A 20,762-nucleotide genomic window follows, 5' to 3' on the forward strand; every position below is an offset into this window, starting at 1 on the left:
TGCTAGTGCAAAAGGGTGAGGGAAGCTGAATTTTTCAGTTTTTCCTCCCCTCCTCTCTCCTCTTTTCCTCTTTCTCTGTTTATAATTCAAAATTATGTTCACTTTTATTATCTTATTTCTTCCTTCAGAGCACTCTGTGAGGTGGCTATTATAATCCCCACTTTACAGAAGGTAAGACCGAGGTTTCAGTGAACTGTAGTGACTTGGCCAAAGTCTCTCAGTTAATAACAATTCTGGGCCTGAATCCTCAGTCTTTTGTCTTCAGATATCTCGTGATTTCTTCTCCCCAAAACCACATTGCTTTTCTGGCGGTGGCTGTGGTCTGCAGGATGCTGACAGAAAGGAGAGGAAATGGTGGCTGGCCTGGACAGATCTCATCTACTATAAAATCGTGGACTCTGATGAATAAAACAGAAAATATTAACTAAAGATATATATTAACTAAAGATATGGCCATGCAATTCTTCAAGCATATAGGACTTTGGGTCTCCTTCTGTGTTATAGACTTTAGGATGACGTGACCAAGGGCGTCGTTCACCGCATACGAGGAGAGTAAATAAAAGAGTCAGGTGCGGGCCTAGTGATGTTCCACACTTTGTACTCAGGTGATGAGGCTTTTTCTGTTGGTTGTTGGGCTGAGGGTGGTATAATAAGACACTTTGTTTTTCCTTGTTCCCCAAATCTTGGCAAAGCAGATGGAGGCTGGGGAACCAGTTGTGAGTTGGGGTCGGTGGTGAGTGTCTAGACTTTAACAATGCATCAAGTCCCGGATGTAGGAAAAAGGGATAGGAAATGGTGGCTGCCTGGAAGCTGGCGAGGTTGCTGTGCTCCTTAGGAAGGGATGAGAATTAGGACAGGACAGCGAGCGAGGCCTGAGGAAGCCTTGGCCACCTGCTCTGCCAGGGCTCCAGGAGGAGGCTCCTTTGATTTTGGAGGAGTCCTCAGGGCTATTCAGACCAGGTGACCAGGTCGTCCTGATAGATGGTAAACTGCAAGGGACCTTCTGCACCAGAGCTGGCAGATGCCTTCCTGACCCCAGCTGTGAGCAACAGGCAAGCCAGGCAGTGCCCCCTCTTCCTGAATCCGGCCCCTCCCTCCCCTGCCCCAAAGCAGAAGCGGCCGGGAGGGCTGTGGTCTGGGCCCTGGCCGGGGCCCACGGCCCACGGCCCACATTGCTGTGAGAGCCTGACCGTTCTCTTTCCGGACTGACAGATGACAGGGAGTGAAGGAGGGAAATCACATGTTGTGGCAAGGAGGGACTGGCAAACGTGGGCCCATGAGAGAGGAGGATTTTGAGATGTGAAGGAATCTCAGAAGTCTCCGTCCTTAAAAACACACTCGGGCTGGAATATGGTCCAGGTGTGGGGTTAATATTCCGTGTAACTGGCTGATGGAAATGGGATGGGATGAGGGGACCTGGGGGTAGAGGATAAAGGAGGTGATAAAGAACCCAGTTTTGCAATTGACCAGAGGCTGTCTGGTTGCAGGCCACAGGCCTCCAGAGAGGGCTCCTTTCTCTGCGTATTGTATGAAAACAGCCATGCCATCTGCTCTTAAAAAGCCTGTGACAGGGGCTTCCCTGGTGGGGCAGTGGTTGAGAGTCCGCCTGCCGATGCAGGGGACACGGGTTCGTGCCCCGGTCCGGGAAGATCCCACATGCCGCGGAGTGGCTGGGCCCGTGAGCCATGGCCGCTGAGCCTGTGCTCAGCAACAGGAGAGGCCACAACGGTGAGAGGCCCGCGTACCGCAAAAAAACAACAACAACAAAAAAACCTGTGACGGAATTTCTGTAAGCTGAACTATATTTTGAAGGCATGAGGGACTATCCTCACTTAAAAGAACTTCATGAATTACTTTCAAAAAGCAAAGAATCGTTTTAAGGAGCAGACACTCAACACTTGGTTTGAGCCCCTGGATTTTTATGCCTTTAATCAAAGTAGGAGTCAGCATTTTGCCCTTTCACGGGGAGGGGAAAATTGTTCTCTTACATCCATGGAATGCAAAGTTCTTAACGGAGTATAGTAATTAATTATTTCCCAGCTACTTTTACTTCTGCTATACTGAAGGTTGGGGGAAACCATTTCATTAAACAGAATTTAAACAACGTGAAAAAGTTACTTTCTTTGTGCTTTTCCCAGGAAAGGCCTTCTCCAACAGCACTTTTCCAGACAGTTACCAAAGGACAATCCTTGCCAACAGAGACACTTGGTCTCTAAGTCTGGCTTTTGGAAAATGAGTGTGTATTTTTATTTATTTATTTATTTGTCCTAAACAGGACACTGTGAGTTCAGTCATGTACACTGTGAAAATAATTGGTGTGTGTTAGTACGCCTTGTTCCAATTTCATGCTTGTTGGAAGGTGATTGGATTAAAACCAGCAGATTTAAAGGTCAGCTGGTTGTTCTTAAACAGTGCAGAACTTTAACTCTTTTGTTGTCCTGGATTTTAACCAAACGGCCATTTTAGGAAGGAGGAGAGACTGCATACTGTGTTCTGACATTTTGTCCTTAAATTTTTTAAAGTTCTCAGGGTTTTCTTGAGGATGAAAAGGGTCTGAGAAACGACTTCTCAACTGGCATTTGGAAATGGGTGGGAGGAGAGATTTAGTTCTTTTTAAACTACTAAATTTAGATCAGGGCTGTACCGGGAGAGTGGACATCACATAAGCAATATCTAAATGTCAGGCTGAAAAGTCTCTCTCTCTCTTTTTCAATAAGTACTTCAAATTTGCTGGTAAGAGCCAGTGATAGACTCTGTCTCTTATCTTCCCACCTTTTGAGTGATTTCTCTTTTTTTTTTTTTTAAGTTCCTTGAAAAGTTTGGTGGAGAAACCACAATCTAATCATCAGTATTTAACCCAGCTGTTTGACGATGTTAGCTCCATTTCTGAAGTGGGTATTTCACTGGACTTTGGGATTTTGATGACCTTTTTTCTCAGTGATTTTGGTTGCATGGGTTAAATGGTTTATTTTGTTTATCTTCAAAATACCTTCTGCCTACCAGTCTTTTTTCTGGGTTTCCCAAAATTAGGTAGGGGACTGACCTGTCTCTAATCAGTAGGGTGAATTGTAGTCAGCTGATGCTAAGGCTTCTTGTTTTTTTGGATTAGTGTCCTGGTGAATCCCTAGAAACTGTTCAACATTTCATTATGAGGACCCCAGTTTGGAAGCTATAAAAGCAGTATCTTTCTTTTTTTTTTTTTTTTTTTTTTTTTTTCCTTTTTGCGGTATGCGGGCCTCTCACTGTTGTGGCCTCCCCCGTTGCGGAGCACAGGCTCCGGATGCGCAGGCCCAGCGGCCATGGCTCACGGGCCCAGCCGCTCCGCGGCATATGGGATCCTCCCAGACCGGGGCACGAACCCGTATCCCCTGCATCGGCAGGCGGACTCTCAACCACTTGCGCCACCAGGGAGGCCCAGCAGTATCTTTCTTAAAGGAAAAAAAAAAACCTCTCTGAGATTGACATTGGACACTTCCACATATGCCACACAAAAGTCGACAGGTAAAGGCAGCTGGAGTCCAAACGTCTATCTACCTAGACTGCGTATGAACTCGTAGAACAAACAAAAGGCAAACTAAAGTTACCCTGAAAAATCAGAGTCCCGCTTTGTCAAGCAGATACTCAATATTCTCTTTTTTCTTGGTTACTTCAAAATTCACTCTTAATTCTTTTCTTTCTATGTTCTCCACAACTTTATAGCCTGAGACCATGTGCTAGTTGCTTAAAAACTCTGTGCCCCATTTACCTTACCTGCAAAATGGGGAAAACATTACCTACCTCAGGGTTACTGTGAAAATTTAATGTGTTAATTCATGTAAGATGCTTGGAACAATGCCTGGCATAAAACAATGCTCAACAAATACTCTCATTATCATCATCATTTTTTGCTGTAATTCTTATCTCTTTCACTAATTGCTGTGCCATGTAGAGATGTTTCCTCTGGTTGACGATTCTTCTGGTTGAGGTAGTACAAGCCTAGAAGTTCAGGTTAAAGCTGCTCTCCGTTTCATGTCTTAACACTCCAATCTTTTTTGCTTAAACCCCAGCTGAGGTTGGCTGGGAGACATCCTATGGGAGACGATGGTCCTAAACCAGAGAGCTGGCGGAACAAATTGCTAGGGTGGATCTTGAGGGAAAAGATGGAGAGCCAGACATGGTGACAGTTCAGCCACTGAGGGAGAGTCTGGGAGACCAAAGCAGGTAAAAAGCAAAAGTACAGCTTGGGGGTGATTTCAGAAAGGGACCAGGATATTGTAAAGCAGCTATACCCCAATAAAAAAATAAATAAAAATAAAATTAAATTCAATGGTTAATTCTAGGAAAGAACAGTGGAATAAGGAAGAAGGAGATAATGTTTGCTTTTTTAGTTTGTCGTGTTTATAATATCGGAATTCGTTAAAAGAGGACATGTATTTGTTGTATAATTTAAACACTAATCACTAAGAAAAGTGTAAAAAAAAAGAAAAGAAAAGAAAGGGACCAGGAGATGGGAGCCAGGAGGAGGCCCAGAGAAATGCCTTCTCAGACAGCTGTCCTTTATCTTTACTCACTGCCTCTGCAGCACCTTGTGCCCCTTCCAATAAGTTCCCTGAGCCACTGATATCCTCCAGGGGCTAATGCTCAGTGTTCTTGAACATCCTCTTTCAAAGGCTCCGGCTGGGCTCCGGCTGGGCTCCGGCTACCTGCATTTCACTGTTGTTCTCATATTCTTCCCTAATTAACTCATGCATAACCCCCAGTTTTCACCGTTATCTCTCATTCAATTCTATCACATAGGTAGCAATCCCAAATCTAAGGTTTACGTCTGAGCTAAAGCAAAAATGACACAGCTGCAAAATACCTGCCACAGTAAGTACCAGGCGTTATAACATGTAATGACACTTAGAATTCTGTTGGAAAATAGTTCCCAGAGCACGGTTTTTCAAATATTTTTGACTGCAATCAACAAGAATAAACAGATTTTACATCACAGGCTCTATATACACATACCTATATTTGTGTGTGTGGATATGTGTGTGTGTATAACTTAAGCAAAAGTAAAAATCATGAAATGATGCTTAATCTTACCATGCAAGATCCACTTTGATGATTTCTATCTGATTGAAAATAAGGCTCTTTGTAACCCACTAAACACATAGCCTGCAATTTGGGAAAACTTGATCTGGAGTACCATCCAGCAATTGCCTTTTGAGCTCTTATATGTTATCCACATATCATACATAAAGGAGGATTGTGGCCATCTGTTACATTTTCTGGGATTTTCTTCTTATCTTAAACAAACAAAAAGGGAAATGCAGGTCAAGAGCTGGCACGTTATCTGCAAAACATAATTTCTCCTTTCCCTTATACTCTTTTCTAATAACTATTCTCCCTTAATTTCCCCGAAATTCAGGAAATATTTATGAGAGAAATTAAAGAAGATCTAAATAAATGGAGGACTATACTGTGCTCGTGGATGGACAGATTTTATATAGATATCTGTATGTCATGATGATGTCAGTTCTTCCATAAAGAGGTCAATAATATCACAATCAAAATGCCAGCAGTCTTTATTTTCTTAATGGAGGTTCACATTCTTATTTAAAAGTTTATATGGAAATAAAGTTAGCTAAGTTAGCTAAGAATAGTCAATAGAGCTCTAAAGAAAAAGAACAAAGAGTAAGACTTAACTCTGAGATATTAATACTTGTAAAACACAGTAATTAAGACAGTGCAGTATTGATACAAAGATAGAAAAATTACCCTGAATAGCAGTTTTATACATCTTTTGTTAGATGTATTTCTGTGTATTTGGTATTTTTGATGTTGTTGCAAGTTATATTATTTTGTAAATTTCAATCTCTGTTGCTCATATCAGAAAAACAATTGATTTTTATATCCAGAACTTGTTAACCTTCCTGATTAATTCAAATACTTTATAGATTCTTTTGAATAACACAATCATGTGGTCTAAAAGTATTGATATTTTTACTTACTCTTTTCTAATTCTATGCCTTTTTTTGGTCTTATTATCCTGGCTAGGCTTTCCAGTACAGTGTCAAATAGAAGTGGGGATAGCGAATATCTTTTTCTTTTTACTGATCTCAGAGGAAAAGTTTTCAACATTTCAGTGTTAAAAGTGATGTTTGGTGTGGTGTTTTAAAATTTGTTTTTGTAAATATTCTTCATTAGATTAATAGATGTTAAACTTTATCAAGTGCTTTTTCTCAATCTATTAAGATGATAGAGATTTCTCTTTCATTCTATTAGTCTGGTTAACTACACTGAATTGATATTTTAAAATGTTAAACCAACCTTGTGTTCTTGAAATAAGCTGAAGTCAGCTATGGTGTGCCACATTATTACTGGATTCAGTTTATTAATATTTAAGATTTTTACATTTATTATATGAGAGACTCTGACCTGAACTTTCTTTTCTTTTAATAACTTTGTCAGGTTTTGGTATTAAGGTTATGCTGGCCTCATAATATGAGTTGAGGAGTAGATACTGGTTATTTGTCTCTTTCCTTATCTTATTTCCTTTTTAATCCATCTTACCAGGGGGTTATCAAATTTCTTTTTACCATCTTACCAGTCTTCTCAAGTAACAATCTGTTGGCTTGGTTGATATTCTCTGTTGTATTAAAACTTTTCCCATTAATTTTATTCTTTTATCATTTCCTTCCTTTTCTTTTGGTTTAATTTGCTATTCTTGTATATCTTCTTGACATAGAACCTAAGATAATTGATTTTTTAAGCTTTTTTTCCCCTCACCTAATATCTACAAATAAATATTCCTCAAAGATCAAGTTTAACTATTTAATGAATTTTCCTTTGTAGGATTTTCATTTTTATTTAGTTCAAAATATTTTTGAATTTCCACTGAAGTTTTCTTTGACCTATGTGTTCTTTATAAATATATTACTTAATTTCCAAATATATGGGGATTTTCTAGTTATCTTTTTGTTATTGGCTTCTGCTTTAGTCACTTAAAAAAGAATACAGCAGTTTCTTGGTAACCGTGGGGGGGTTGGTTCCAGGACCCCCGGCAGATAACAAAATCCGTGGATGCTCAAGTCCCTTAGGTAAAGTGGCATAGTACACAGTAGGCCCCCCGTACCTGCCATTTGCAGAGCCAGCTGTGTATATTCTGCTGTTATAAGGGTTGTGTTCTATATAAGTTAATTAAATAAAGTTTTTGAATCACGCTTTTCATATTTTCTCTGTAATTGTTAATTATTTTTCTGTTTATTACATCTGTTACGAGAAGGGTATGTGAAAACGTCTCATCATGATTTGTGGATTTACCATTTTTTCTTTTAATTCTGCCAATTTTTACATTAAATATCTTGAGGCTATTAATCACATATAGAACTGTTACCTCTTCTTTGCAAATTGAACTCTATCATTATGAAAAATTCCTTTCTCTCAGCTAAGTCTTATTGTCTTAAAATCTATCTTGTCTGATATGAATATGGCTACCTCAGCTTTGTTTTGGGATAGTTTTTGCATAGTGACTTTTCCTCATTTTTCCACCTTCAATCTTTCCAATATTCTTAAATTTAAGGAATCTCTTATAAGCACATACAGTTTTTGTTTAATCCAGTCTAGCAATTTTGTCTTTTAATTGAAATATTTAATCTGTTTATGTTTCATGTAATTATTGATACATTTGGGTTTAAATCTATCATCTTAATGCTTGCCACCCATTTGTGCCATCTTTCTGTCCCCCTTTTACTTTCTTTCTGTTTGAAGGTTTATAAAATTAGTATTTTTATCCACCTTTCCTCATCTGTTGGCTTGGTAGTTATACATCCCTTTCTATACTTTTGGTGGTTAACAAAAATTATCACGTGCATCAGTTACTTACTAAAGCCTAAGATAAAAGAATACTTTTGCCATTTCCTGGACAATTCACAGAAATTAAGATACTCTAATTTCAGTCCCTGCTCCTAACTTATAGTGTGCTCTTGTTTAAGTGTTCTAATTTCATGTCTATATTTAAACTTCTCAGGACATTATTATGGAATAAATTATTATTGAATACATTAGGTATGCATTTAGATTTACCCACATATAACCCCTTTTTTGGGTTCTGCATTTTTTTTCTCTCAATCCTTCATTTGTGAACACTTCCTTTCTCCCTGAAGAGTACCTGTAATGTTTCACCGAGGACATGCCTGCTGCTGAGGAATCTGTTGGTTTTTGTTTTTCAGAGTGTGTCTTTACTTAGCCTTTGTTTCTGAAAGATACTTTTACTGGGTATAGAATTTTAGGCCAACAGTTATTTTTTTCCAGCATTTTGAAGATATCCCATTGTTTTCTGCTTTCACTCTCATCCAGTGTCTTCCAGATCTTATCTGGATAGGTAGAAATAATACTAGGCATGCAAACTTTTAACCCAAAGGCTAAATAAAAATGCATCTATGAATTCATAGCTCTATATTTTATGGAATTTTGCAAAAGTGCATATGCATATGTCTTGCTCAAATCACTTTCACAGTCTCAGAGCAGCTCATTTTGTAAGAAACACCCATAATACAATTCCATATCCTTTTCTTTTTTAAAAATTTCTATTTATTTATTTATTTATAACATCTTTATTGGAGTATAATTGCTTTACAGTGGTGTGTTAGTTTCTGCTGTGTAACAAAGTGAATCAGCTCTACAGAAACATATATCCTCATATCCCCTCCCTCTTGCCTCTCCCTCCCACCCTCCCTATCCCACCCCTCTAGGTGGTCACAAAGCATGGAGCTGATCTCCCTGTGCTATGCGGCTTCTTCCCACTAGCTATCTATTTTACATGTGGTAGTGTATATATGTCCATGCCACTCTCTCACTTCGTCCCAGCTTACCCTTCCCCCTCCCTGTCATATCCTTTTCATTTATGATGTCAGTCCACATGGGTCTGCCTTGAGTTAGCATTCCTGATCATTTACAATTTTATTTTACATGGCTGTTGGTTAGCTGTGTCTCACTGAATATTTTGATTTTTGGATATCACTTGTTGGAAAAATAGCTAAATGTGATGCCTCCTTACTGAGCATATTGTGTCTATGATTGTGTATTTACTGATGACTTATTTCTTCACCTAGAAAAGTATTTTGGCTACAATATTAACTTCTTTTGGCATTAATATTGTGCTTGAACTATGAACTAAATTCTTACTTTCAAAATATTTTTTCCTATACTAAAATCCACTACAATATAATGTAGCACTTAAGAATATGAGTTTTACAATAGCAGAGATCAATAAAACTAAAAGCTGGTTCTTTGAGAAGATACACAAAATTGATAAACCATTAGCCAGACTCATCAAGAAAAAGAGGGAGAGGACTCAAATCAATAAAATTAGAAATGCAAAAGGAGAAGTTGCAACAGACACCGCAGAAATACAAAACACCCTAAGAGACTACTACAAGCAACTCTCTGCCAATAAAAAGGACAACCTGGAAGAAATGGACAAATTCTCAGAAAGGTATAACCATCCAAGACTGAACCAGGAAGAAAGAGAAAATATGAACAGACCAATTACAAGTAATGAAATTGAAACTGTGATTAAAAATCTTCCAACAAACAAAAGTCCAGGATGACATGACTTCACAGGTGAATTCTATCAAACATTTAGAGAAGAGCTAACTCCCATCCTTCTCAAACTCTTCCAAAAAATTGCAGAGGAAGGAATACTCCCAAACTCATTCTATGAGACCACCATCACCCTGATACCAAAGCCAGACAAAGATACTACAAAAAAAGAAAATTAGAGACCAATATCACTGATGAATATAGATGCAAAAATCCTCAGCAAAATACTAGCAAACAGAATCCAGCAACACATTAAAAGGATCATACACCATGATCAAGTGGGATTTATCCCAGGGATGCAAGGATTCTTCAATATATGCAAATCAATCAATGTAATACACCATATTAACAAACTGAAGAATAAAAACCATATGATCACCTCAATAGACGCAGAAAAAGCTTTTGACAAAATTCAACACCGATTGATGATAAAAACTCTCCAGAAATTGGGCATAGAGGGAACCTATCTCAACATAATAAAGGCCATATACGACAAACCCACAGCAAACATCATTCTCAATGGTGAAAAACTGAAAGCATTTCCTCTAAGATCAGGAAAAAGACAAGGATGTCCACTCTCACTACTCTTATTCAACACAGTTATGGAAGTCCTACTCATGGCAATCAGAGAAGAAAACGAAATAAAAGGAATACAAATTGGAAAAGAAGAAGTAAAACTCTCCCTGTTTGCAGATGACATGATACTGTACATAGAGAATCCTAAAGATGCCACCAGAAAACTACTAGAGCTCATCAATGAATTTGGTAAAGTTGCAGGATACAAAATTAATGCACAGAAATCTCTTGCATTCCTATACACTAATGATGAAAAATCTGAAAGCAAAATTAAGGAAACACTCCCATTTACCCCTGCAACAAAAAGAATAAAATACCTAGGAATAAACCTACCTAGGGAGACAAAAGTCCTGTATGCAGAAAACTATAAGACACTGATGAAAGAAATTAAAGATGATACCAACAGATGGAGAGATATGCCATGTTCTTGGATTGGAAGAATCAATATTGTGAAAATGACTATATTACCCAAAGCAATCTACAGATTCAATGCAATCCCTATCAAATTACCAATGGCATTTTTGATGGAACTAGAACAAAAAATCTTAAAATTTGTATGGAGACACAGAAGACCCCAAATAGCCAAAACAGTCTTGAGGGAAAAAAATGGAGCAGGAGGAATCAGGCTCCCTGACTTCAGACTATACTACAAAGCTACAGTAATCAAGGCAATATGGTACTGGCACAAAAACAGAAACATAGATCAATGGAACAAGATAGAAAGCCCAGAGGTAAACCCACGCACCTATGGTCAACTAATCTATGACAAAGGAGACAAGGATATACAGTGGAGAAAAGACAGTCTCTTCAATAGTGGTGCTGGGAAAACTGGACAGCTACATGTAAAAGAATGAAATTAGAACACTCCCTAACACCATACACAAAAATAAAGTCATAATGGATTAGAGACCTAAATGTAAGACCAGACACTGTAAAACTCTTAGAGGAAAACATAGGAAGAACACTCTTTGTCATAAATCACAGCAAGATCCTTTTTGATCCAACTCCTAGAGTAATGGAAATAAAAACAAAAATAAAGAAATGGGACCTAATGAAACTTAAAAGCTTTTGCACAACAAAGGAAACCATAAACAAGACGAAAAGACAACCCTCAGAATGGGAGAAAATATTTGCAAATGAATCAACGGACAAAGGATTAATCTCCAAAATATATAAACAGCTCATGCAGCTCAATATTAAAAACACATCGAAAAATGGGCAGAAGACCTAAATAGACATTTCTCCATCGAAGATATACAGATTGCCAACAAACACATGAAAGGATGCTCAACATCACTAATTATTAGAGAAATGCAAATCGAAACTACAATGAGGTATCACCTCACACCACTTAGAATGGGCATCATCAGAAAATCTACAAATAACAAATGCTGGAAAGGGTGTGGAGAAGAGGGAACCCTCTTGCCCTGTTGGTGGGAATGTAAATTGGTACAGCCACTATGGAGAACAGTATGGAGGTTCCTTAAAAAACTAAAAATAGCATTACCATATGATCCAGCAATACCACTACTGGGCATATACCCAGAGAAAACCATAATTCAAAAATACACATTCACCCCAATGTTCATTGCAGCACTATTTACAGTAGCCAGGTCATGGAAGCAACCTAAGTGTCCATCAACAGATGAATGGATAAAGAAGATGTGGCACATATATACAATGGAATATTACTCAGCCATAAAAAGGAATGAAATTGTGTCATTTGTTGAGACGTGGATGGATCTAGAGACTATCATACAGAGTGAAGTAAGTCTGGAAGAGAAAAGCAAATATCATATACTAACACATATATGTGGAATCTAGAAAAATGGTACAGATGAACCAGTTTGCAAGGCAGAAATAGAGACACAGATGTAGAGAACAAACCTATGGACACCAAGGGGGGAAAGCAGGGGGTGGGGTGGTGGGGTGATTAATTGGGAGATTGGGATTGACATGTATACACTGATGTGTATAAAATGGATGACTAATAAGAACCTGCTGTATAAAATATAAAGTTCAAAAAAAGAAGTGAAGTGAGAAATTAGTTTCATGATTTATGTGGCATTCATATTGTTATTATTATTAATTCTTTACCTTATATAGTATAATATTGCTGCTATCTCTGTTCATAGAACAGTATATGGTATTGGCAGATGATATCTGGTAGGAGAATGGTGCCTTATGAAATAAATAACTTAAAATAACTTACCACTTTCTTTTTTGGAGTTTGTGAAGATATATACTTGGTGAACATGTAAGTCAATGGCATTTCATAAATTCTGTATTCTTATAACACATGTGATGGTTAATTTTGTGTGTCAACTTTACTGGACTGCAGGGTGCCCAGATATTTGGCTAAACATTATTTCTGGGGTGTTTCTGAGGGTGTTTCCAGATAAGATGAGCATTGGAATTGGTAGACTGAGTAAAGCAGACGGCTTTCCACAGTGAGGGTGGCCACTACCCAATCTGTTGAGGCCTGAGTAGAACAAAAAGGTGGAGGAAGAGAGAATTGACTCTGCTTGACTGCTTGAGCTGAAACATCAGTCTTCTGTCCTTTGTTGGGACTTACACCATTGGCCCTCCAGTTCTCAGAACTATACCACTGGCTTCCTGGGCCTCTGGCTTACAGACAGCAGATTGTGGGACTTTTCAGCCTTCATAATTGCATGAACCAATTCCTTATACTATCTCCTATTATAACCAGGATCTGCCGTTGATCCTGTTTCTGTGGAGAACCTTGACTAATACCGTAAGCATTTATTGAGTCTCCAACAAGGTGAGGCTCTGCCTTCTTGTTTCAGCTCTCATACTGTAAACAAGTATCCTTTTCTTGATATATTTAATGCTGCTTTTTTTTTTTTTGCATTTTTGTGCTTTTTGATGATGATTTTACTGTGTAAAATGACCCCCAAATACAGTGCTGACTTGCTGTCTAGTGTTCTTAAGCACAGGAGGTTGTAATGTGCAGAAGAAATATGTGTGTTAGATGAGCTTTATTCAGGCCTGAGTTATAGTGCTATTAGCTGTGTTTTCAGTGCTAATGAATCAACTATATATATATTAAATAGGGTGTCTTTAAACAGAAACACATAAAATAAGATCACGTATTGATTGGTTGATGAAAATGTTATGACCAGAGGCTCACAAGAACCTAACCTATTTTCCCCCTAGGAATAATTGTTCAGTATTCACGAATTCAGGGTTTCCAGTGACTTTATAGAATATAACTACTATGAATAACAAGAATCAACTATATAAAACAGTTGTTTAAGCTGAAAAGATGGCCAGTAAATATGCATGTTTAAACATTTTGTAGAATTATAGTCAACCCCCCCAAAATGGAACTACTCATTTAATTTTGGAAGACACTATTTTCTCTTTTGTTTAGATTGGTTTATTTTCACGGACATTTACTGGGGAATGTATTAAATAAGTCAGGTACAGTTGAGTTAGACCCAGTTTGTGCTGCAAGGGAACTCCCAATCTACCATGGAAGGCAATGAGAATTGTGCAATCAACAGTATTGACATTTATTTGTATTCATGGAGCAGATGTCATAGAGTCAGATGTTGGATTTCTTGATGTTCTGAACATGCCTAGATACAGAAAATAACCACGGGCTGTCCACAGAGCAGATATCTCTGCAACATGCCAGTGAAGGATGACCTTATCTTAGAGCTCCATGGATTTACAGAGGCTTGGTATGTGATAAGAACCTAAGCATGTTTAGATAAAGAGCTAGAGCCAGAAACCAAGTCCCACAGCTCAAGTTGAGTCCTCTCCCACTAAACCATGTTTGTTCTATGTGCTTAAGTGAGTTATTGGGTTTAGGGTTACAAGTGGACTCATGTTCCAGAAATTCCACTTAAGTCTGATGTTTAGAAGTGAGTCTGAGGCTGTTCAAAGATGAACTCCTAGAGGCCTATTTTACTGTATTTGAGCAGTAAAAATTATTTTAATTTATTTTTGGCTGTGTCGGGTCTTAGTTGTGGCATGCGGGATCATTTGTTGCGGCGTACAGGCTCTCTAGTTGCGATGCACAGGCTTAGTTGCCCCGCGGCATGTGGGATCTTAGTCCCCCGACCAGGGATCGAACCCACTTCCCCTGCACTGGAAGGCAGATTCTTAACCACTGGACCACCAGGGAAGTCCCTGCTATGTTTGAGCATTTTTATAGAAAGAGTTTCATAGATTTCAGCTGATTCTCAAAGGAGTTCATGATACTGAAAAAGTATATGAACTTCTATGCATATTCAGAAATTTACTTTGTACCATAAATGGTAAACTGAATAAGGGTTAATAGTGCCTTCGGCATTGAATTTTGCACTCCTATCAATTTAGTAGAGGATTTTTATGTTAAGAAGATGCTAATTGTTGACTAGGGTGTGGCGAAATAAACCTATCTGTGGCAGTGTAAATTAGTACAAAATTTCTAAAACGACGTATGGCACCTTTTGAACCAGGTACCAAATTTAACCTTCAATTTAACAATTCTATTCTAAGGAAGTAATTAGAAACTCAGGAAAAATACTATCTATGACACATTATTCTTCAGAATATACAAACTAAGAATCAAAGTAAATGTTTAAAAGTTGTTGATTATGATGACAATATAATGAAAAGTGTCTATGGCAAGATACTATGTGAAAAAAAATCACAGCATATATGGTGTGATCATGATTTGTATATACATGACCAGAAGAACATATATTAACAGAGGTTATCTCTTGGTAACAGGTGTTGCTTTTCCTTTTATTTTTTTGTATTTTTCAAGTTCTCTAAATGACTATATATTTTTATAATCAGAAAAAATGTTAATGTTTTGTCACACTTGAACTTTGATTTACCTAAGGGAAATCCTGTCTGTTTCTCCTAGTGTCTACATTTCAAAATATCTCATCACTGGTTTTGGCTGAAAGTTCAATTGGAAACTCAGTTATTTCACGTTTGTTCAATTTGCAGGCCCCTTTTCTTCCCGTGGTGACATTTCAGCTTAAACCTTTGTACTCAGTCCCCTTTCCAATTCTTGCATCTCTCCTTTCTTCTTTTTTTTTTTTGTTCTTTCACTGATCTTTAAAATAAAATTTAAATTCTGGCTGTTTTTCTTTGGCAGCCTTAGCCTTTTTCTCCTCTTCTCTATTTGTACTATTTGTACTATTCAGTTTCAGATATTCAGCTGACCCTTGTTTCTTTACCCTGTTTTTTTCCTTTTGGAAGTTAGAAGCATTCATGGAATAGTCTCCTCTAAACCTTAGAGCCTTGGTAGTACTTTTGTGTTAATTTTTGTATTTTTATTACTTTTTGGGTTTTACAAGTATTTTCCCACTATATATCAGAAGCAGGTGTCCACAGGTGTGCATGTGTTCTCACATGTGTGCATGTGTGTCTGTGTACATATGTACGAGAACATGTGCATGTATGTGAAGTTCAGGTCAGACCTGTGTCCAGACTGTATGCACAGGATGGGAATTTCCTAATCCACTCTGATACCAGCAGGCTCACGTCCATACTTGGAAAGATTTGGTGAAGGTAATGCAAACTGGGTTGGCTCTGTGGGTTGTCCAGCTGCTGCCAGGCTGCTTTGGAGCCAGGCAGGGTGACTTTCAACCTCTCCAAAAGCGTTTCAACTAGCAAAGAGATCCATTTATTAGAAAAGATGATAGAACTCGATTTAGAAGAGTGTGAATACAGGGTTGAATTAAAATGACACCTCAAGGAAGGAGCCCCAGGACCAAACCAGGAGACTCTCTGAGTCAAAAATCAAGGCTAGGATTTATAGGATGAACATTTTTATATGTAAATTGGAATTCAAAGTAGATATTTGTAATTGAAGTCCTGTGCTTATTTTATTTCCATAAATCTAATATCTGGCTTTGAAGTTGGCTCCCTTGTAGGTCCAACAACAGTGGGCCTTGGAAATTTGCCTGATACATTAAACCTATGATGAAAAGAATCAGGCAAATGCTACACTGGCTGGCAGTGTGCAAACCCCATGGTGGTATTATAGAACACTCAGTGTCCCCTAGCAGAGAAAAATGTACCTTAACATGCTTCCTGGTACTGACAGCTCTTCATCCTTCAATCTAAAGACAGAGTTGGGTAGAGAAAGGATAGGGAGACAAATGCTTTACTTTAATGTTATTCTCTTAAAACCTAAAGTCAGCTGGGTGAAAATTGGACTGTATGAAATGTACTTGGTTGGAAACAAGCACACAAATTACACGAGATTCCTAAATGTGCCAAAGCATCAGGGAGAGCGCCCTGTTATGCATGGAGGGTGAGGAACAATGCGAATGCCCTAGGTGGCCCTTGCCACTACTGGCCTTTGGCAATCATGTGAAAAAGTTGACCTTTATTCCTGATGCCTCAATCTCACCTTTCTACGCCATCTTACTGTACTACCTTCCTCTTTTTCCTTCTAGTTATAAACACCCCCTTCTCAAGAAATGTTAGCTTTCAGGGACGACCAGTCAAGCACATCTTTGTGCACATGCACAATTTATATTAATTCCATTTAGACATTTGAATTTGACATTGCAAATGTTGTGGAACAAAATGTATGTTTCCTACGAGCAGACAGATGAGCATTTTATGCTGTTGTTTGGGGAGGGCAGGTTTAGGCGAGCTCTCCTGTTGGCAGTCTGTGTTTTATATCCTGTCTGGTAGTAAGAAAACAGTTAAATAGGAACTCTTGTGGTACTGGGAGTCTGGCTTTAAAAGTGCTCCCCCTTTTTTGCTTACCATGATGAATATTAATTTTAAGTAAAAGTCACTACATCGACTCTAATGTCAAATAAATTTGAAAAAGAAGATACAGCCCTTTGGAAAATATGGTGGAAACAATTTCGTTCCAGGTTTGGAGCTTATTGAAGCTGATCAACCGTCTAACAGATTCAGACTGTATTTAGAGCATTTTGCTTTGGCGGCCCCATTTAAGTGTGGAAGAGGCTGTTTTGTAACCTCATCTTTTTTTTGCAGAGAGAATGAAACTGCCTGAGGGACAATACAGAGCCTTGGTGAGGGCTGGGATAAAGTCTCAAGGCTGCTGGGCTGTGCCACGTACCACAAACAGCAGATACCACAGAACTGCTTTTAAAAACAAATCCTGCCCTTCATATGTCATGCTAAAAATACAGACCTAAAAAAGACCTGAAAAACGTGAAAGAACTAGAGAAGCAGGCTGTAGTTATATGCAAGCAACATGCAAGGTCATGGAAGTAAAACAACAAACAAACAAGAGTGCACTGTATAAAGTAAGACATATTAGAACTTTCTAAAGTTCCAAAGTAGCTTTTGTAGTGTATTCAGAACAGAAATATGAAAGGAATCATAAAACTGGATAGTCCCTAGGAGACTGAAAAAGGCTATAGAAAATGATTCAATAACATTGGTGGTGGGTCAGATAGAATGCCCTTATTCCCCTAGACTTCTCATTTCTTTCTTCTCCCTCTTGAAATTCACCTTAGGAAAACCTTACGTGGGTTTCTACCTGGTCAACCCAAACTTGGTCCTCTGCTTGAACTCTAGTTATCTGCACATGTTATAGATGTCCTCTTAAGTTGTTCATTGTGTGGCTTGTCACTTTGACTAGGCTCAAAGCTCTAAGGTCAAGAAACATGTCTTTTGTATCTTTGGAATTTCCTCTATAGCTTGGGTACAATAATTGTGTCTGCAGATGGTATACAACAAATGTCCCCTAACTCACTGGATACTTCCAGATTAAAAAAAGGTAACATAAAGCTATTCAACTTTGCTTCTATTATTAACGTTTATGTGCCATATTCTGAAATATATGTGGAAGACCAGGTAAGAAAAAGACTAGAGGAAAAAGTTGTTGATACAACTGTGAGAATGCAAAAGACCTTTAAAAATGTCTTGACATAAATAATAAAGATGGTAAGAGTAATAATGATATACCAACTTTACATTTCTATAGCACTTGATTCTTCTGAAAGCACTTTCAGGGATAAAGGTGGGAATATAAATACACGTGAGGAATAACAAAGAAATGTGGAGATAAAAAAGCAAAAGAACAAAAGAAAGGCAAAGAAAATATAGTCAAGAATAAAATGGAAGGAGAATTTACTAACAAATTGGAACAGTTGTTGGCTAAGTTACACACTGGACAGAGTGTCAAATATTTACAACGTTGGTGTTCTTTTTTTTGTGTGTGGTATGCGGGTCCCTCACTGTTGTGGCCTTTCCCATTGTGGAGCACAGGCTCCGGACGCACAGGCTCAGTGGCCATGGCTCACGGGCCCAGCCGCTCCACGGCATGTGGGATCTTCCCAGACCAGGGCACGAACCCGTGTCCCCTGCATCAGCAGGCGGACTCTCAACCACTGCACCACCAGGGAAGCCCCGTTGGTGTTCTTTGAGCAGGTAGAATATGCTGTCTATAGATCACGCCATGTTTTCACTTGTTTTCCACCAGGTAGTGGGGGAGGGAGTGTCCTGGATTCTCTAACTCTCTTCATTCTTGTTCACTAGGGTTTATATTGATAATGGTCTGGCCATCTGTACTCAGCATTCTAGCTACATCATTAAAAAGGCATGGATGTGTGAGTGATACTCAACTTTAGTAGCCTATTTCAGCAATTTCACAAAAGATTAGGTAAGCTTGCTGTGGAGGGCACCATCGATATTTGATCCTGTTGTAAGGTTCTGAAAATTTCCCAAACTTAGGAGGCAGTTCTCACATTACTGTCAATAATGCTGAATGTAGTAACTTATTATAAAGAAGTTCTAAGAAGAAGAAGACATCCCAACCATATTCTAGAACTGACCAGTTCTAGAACTGAAAAAGTGCAGACCAAAAAATTCTGCCTGTCACATGTGTCAGAGGCCACAAAGGTCCTAAAATTACCTTTATTACTGCTTTGGAGTGAGCTACATATTTGAAAATATAATTCAATAAGGTTAACTCCTTGCACCTCCTTGCATTCTGAAGTTGGCAAGCTTCTCTACTTTGGGGTCTGTTTTGTTCACAAATTATATTAACTTTAGTTGAAGGGCAGGTGACCCAAACCAAAGTGTCAAGATTAGTAAATTTTTGAAAGAAAGTTAGAAAAAGATATGAGTGATTATCAAAGATAAAACTCATCAAATCCTTAGAAAATTTTCTCATATCCAAATGAGAAAAGAGATTAAATCTTTATTCCTTTGAGAATGTTGACATGGAGACAGACTTTTAATTTAATTGCCTTCTATGCTGCTGAAAACATGGATTGACTATTTTCAAGATTTAGAGATCAACACCCATGTTTTGGCAATAATTCTACTTTTCACACTTCAGGTTTTGAAACAGTGGAGAACTCTTTCCTTTGGCGAGTTGAGGACCTGCTAGGGTTCTGGTCCTCGCTCTGGCCTAATTTAATCTCTTTTGGTCTCAATTCCCTCAACTGTAAGAGGGAATAATTATATCAGTCCTGCTTTATAATAATAATAATTTCCATTTCTAAATGCCTGCCATGTGTCAGGTACTCTACTGTGCCTTTGCCATATGTTATCTTTAAGTCTCTCATCAACTCTGCAAGGAAGGAATAATTATCACTCATGTTTTACAGTTGGGAAAGATGAGGCCCAGATCCCTTCAGGAACTTGCCTAAGGTCACACAGCTAAGAAGTGGCAAAGCCAGGATAGAAACCTTCATATGTATGAACAAAAGCCCCTTCTCAGTCCTCCATGAGATTTTGAAGTTCATTTATAATGACATTTGTGGACATGTTTTGAGGATAGAAAAGTTTTTTGTAGATGCATGTTCTTACTACCATTATTATCCTGATGAATATAAATTAATGTGTATTTATTGAGTTCCTTGCAGGAGCTTGTACTGAATCAGATACCATTTTGGATACTCTGTGGAATTAGGTATATTCCCCAGTGTAGTATTATGTAAGGTGTATTATAACTAAATGTTAAATAGTTCCAAGTGATATCGCTTCCACCCTTGGAATCAGGTATTAGTTTCTTTTGGATCTTTTCTGGAGAAAAAAGAAAAGAAACAAATATGCTAATCTAAATTGAATGAATGTTTCAGGGAACAAAAACCAGCTGCATTAGTCCAGCCTTCAGAGTCAGCAAATAAAGCCCCCAGGAACCCCGAGAGTTGATAGGAAAACTCCAAAGGAGTTGAGAGAAATATACCATAGGGATTAGCAAATCTCTGCTGAAAAATTCATGTGTTCACAAATGTTCTGAACCAACATAGCTTCCCCTGTCTGGTTCTTTGTTTATTTTTTGAGTCTTTAATGACCCATAGGGCTGTTGAAACTTACTTGAAGAGTGTATCCTTGATTTGGGGGTATCAGACTTCCTGTGTGAAAGATGGCTGGGAATCCACTCAACTCTCCTAAAATAAGCACTAAGTTTTGGAAAGAATTTTCTCTTGTGGGAAACATCCTATTCCCAAAGAAGGCCATCAGCGTGAGATAGCTTTTTTTCCAGGGAGGAAACTGAGGGGAGCCGGTTGGTCCAGCAGCCAGGAATCAACCTTCAGGACAGGTTAACATTCAGGACAGACTCCTCTGTCCTTTCCTCTTGATCTTTTGGAAGAACTGCTGAAAGTCAAAATCAAAGTTCAAAAAATTCTGCAGAAGAATCACCTGAGTCC

This window comes from Mesoplodon mirus (genome assembly GCF_964341445.2).
Source record: "Mesoplodon mirus genome assembly, chromosome: 5".
NCBI lineage: Eukaryota > Metazoa > Chordata > Mammalia > Artiodactyla > Ziphiidae > Mesoplodon > Mesoplodon mirus.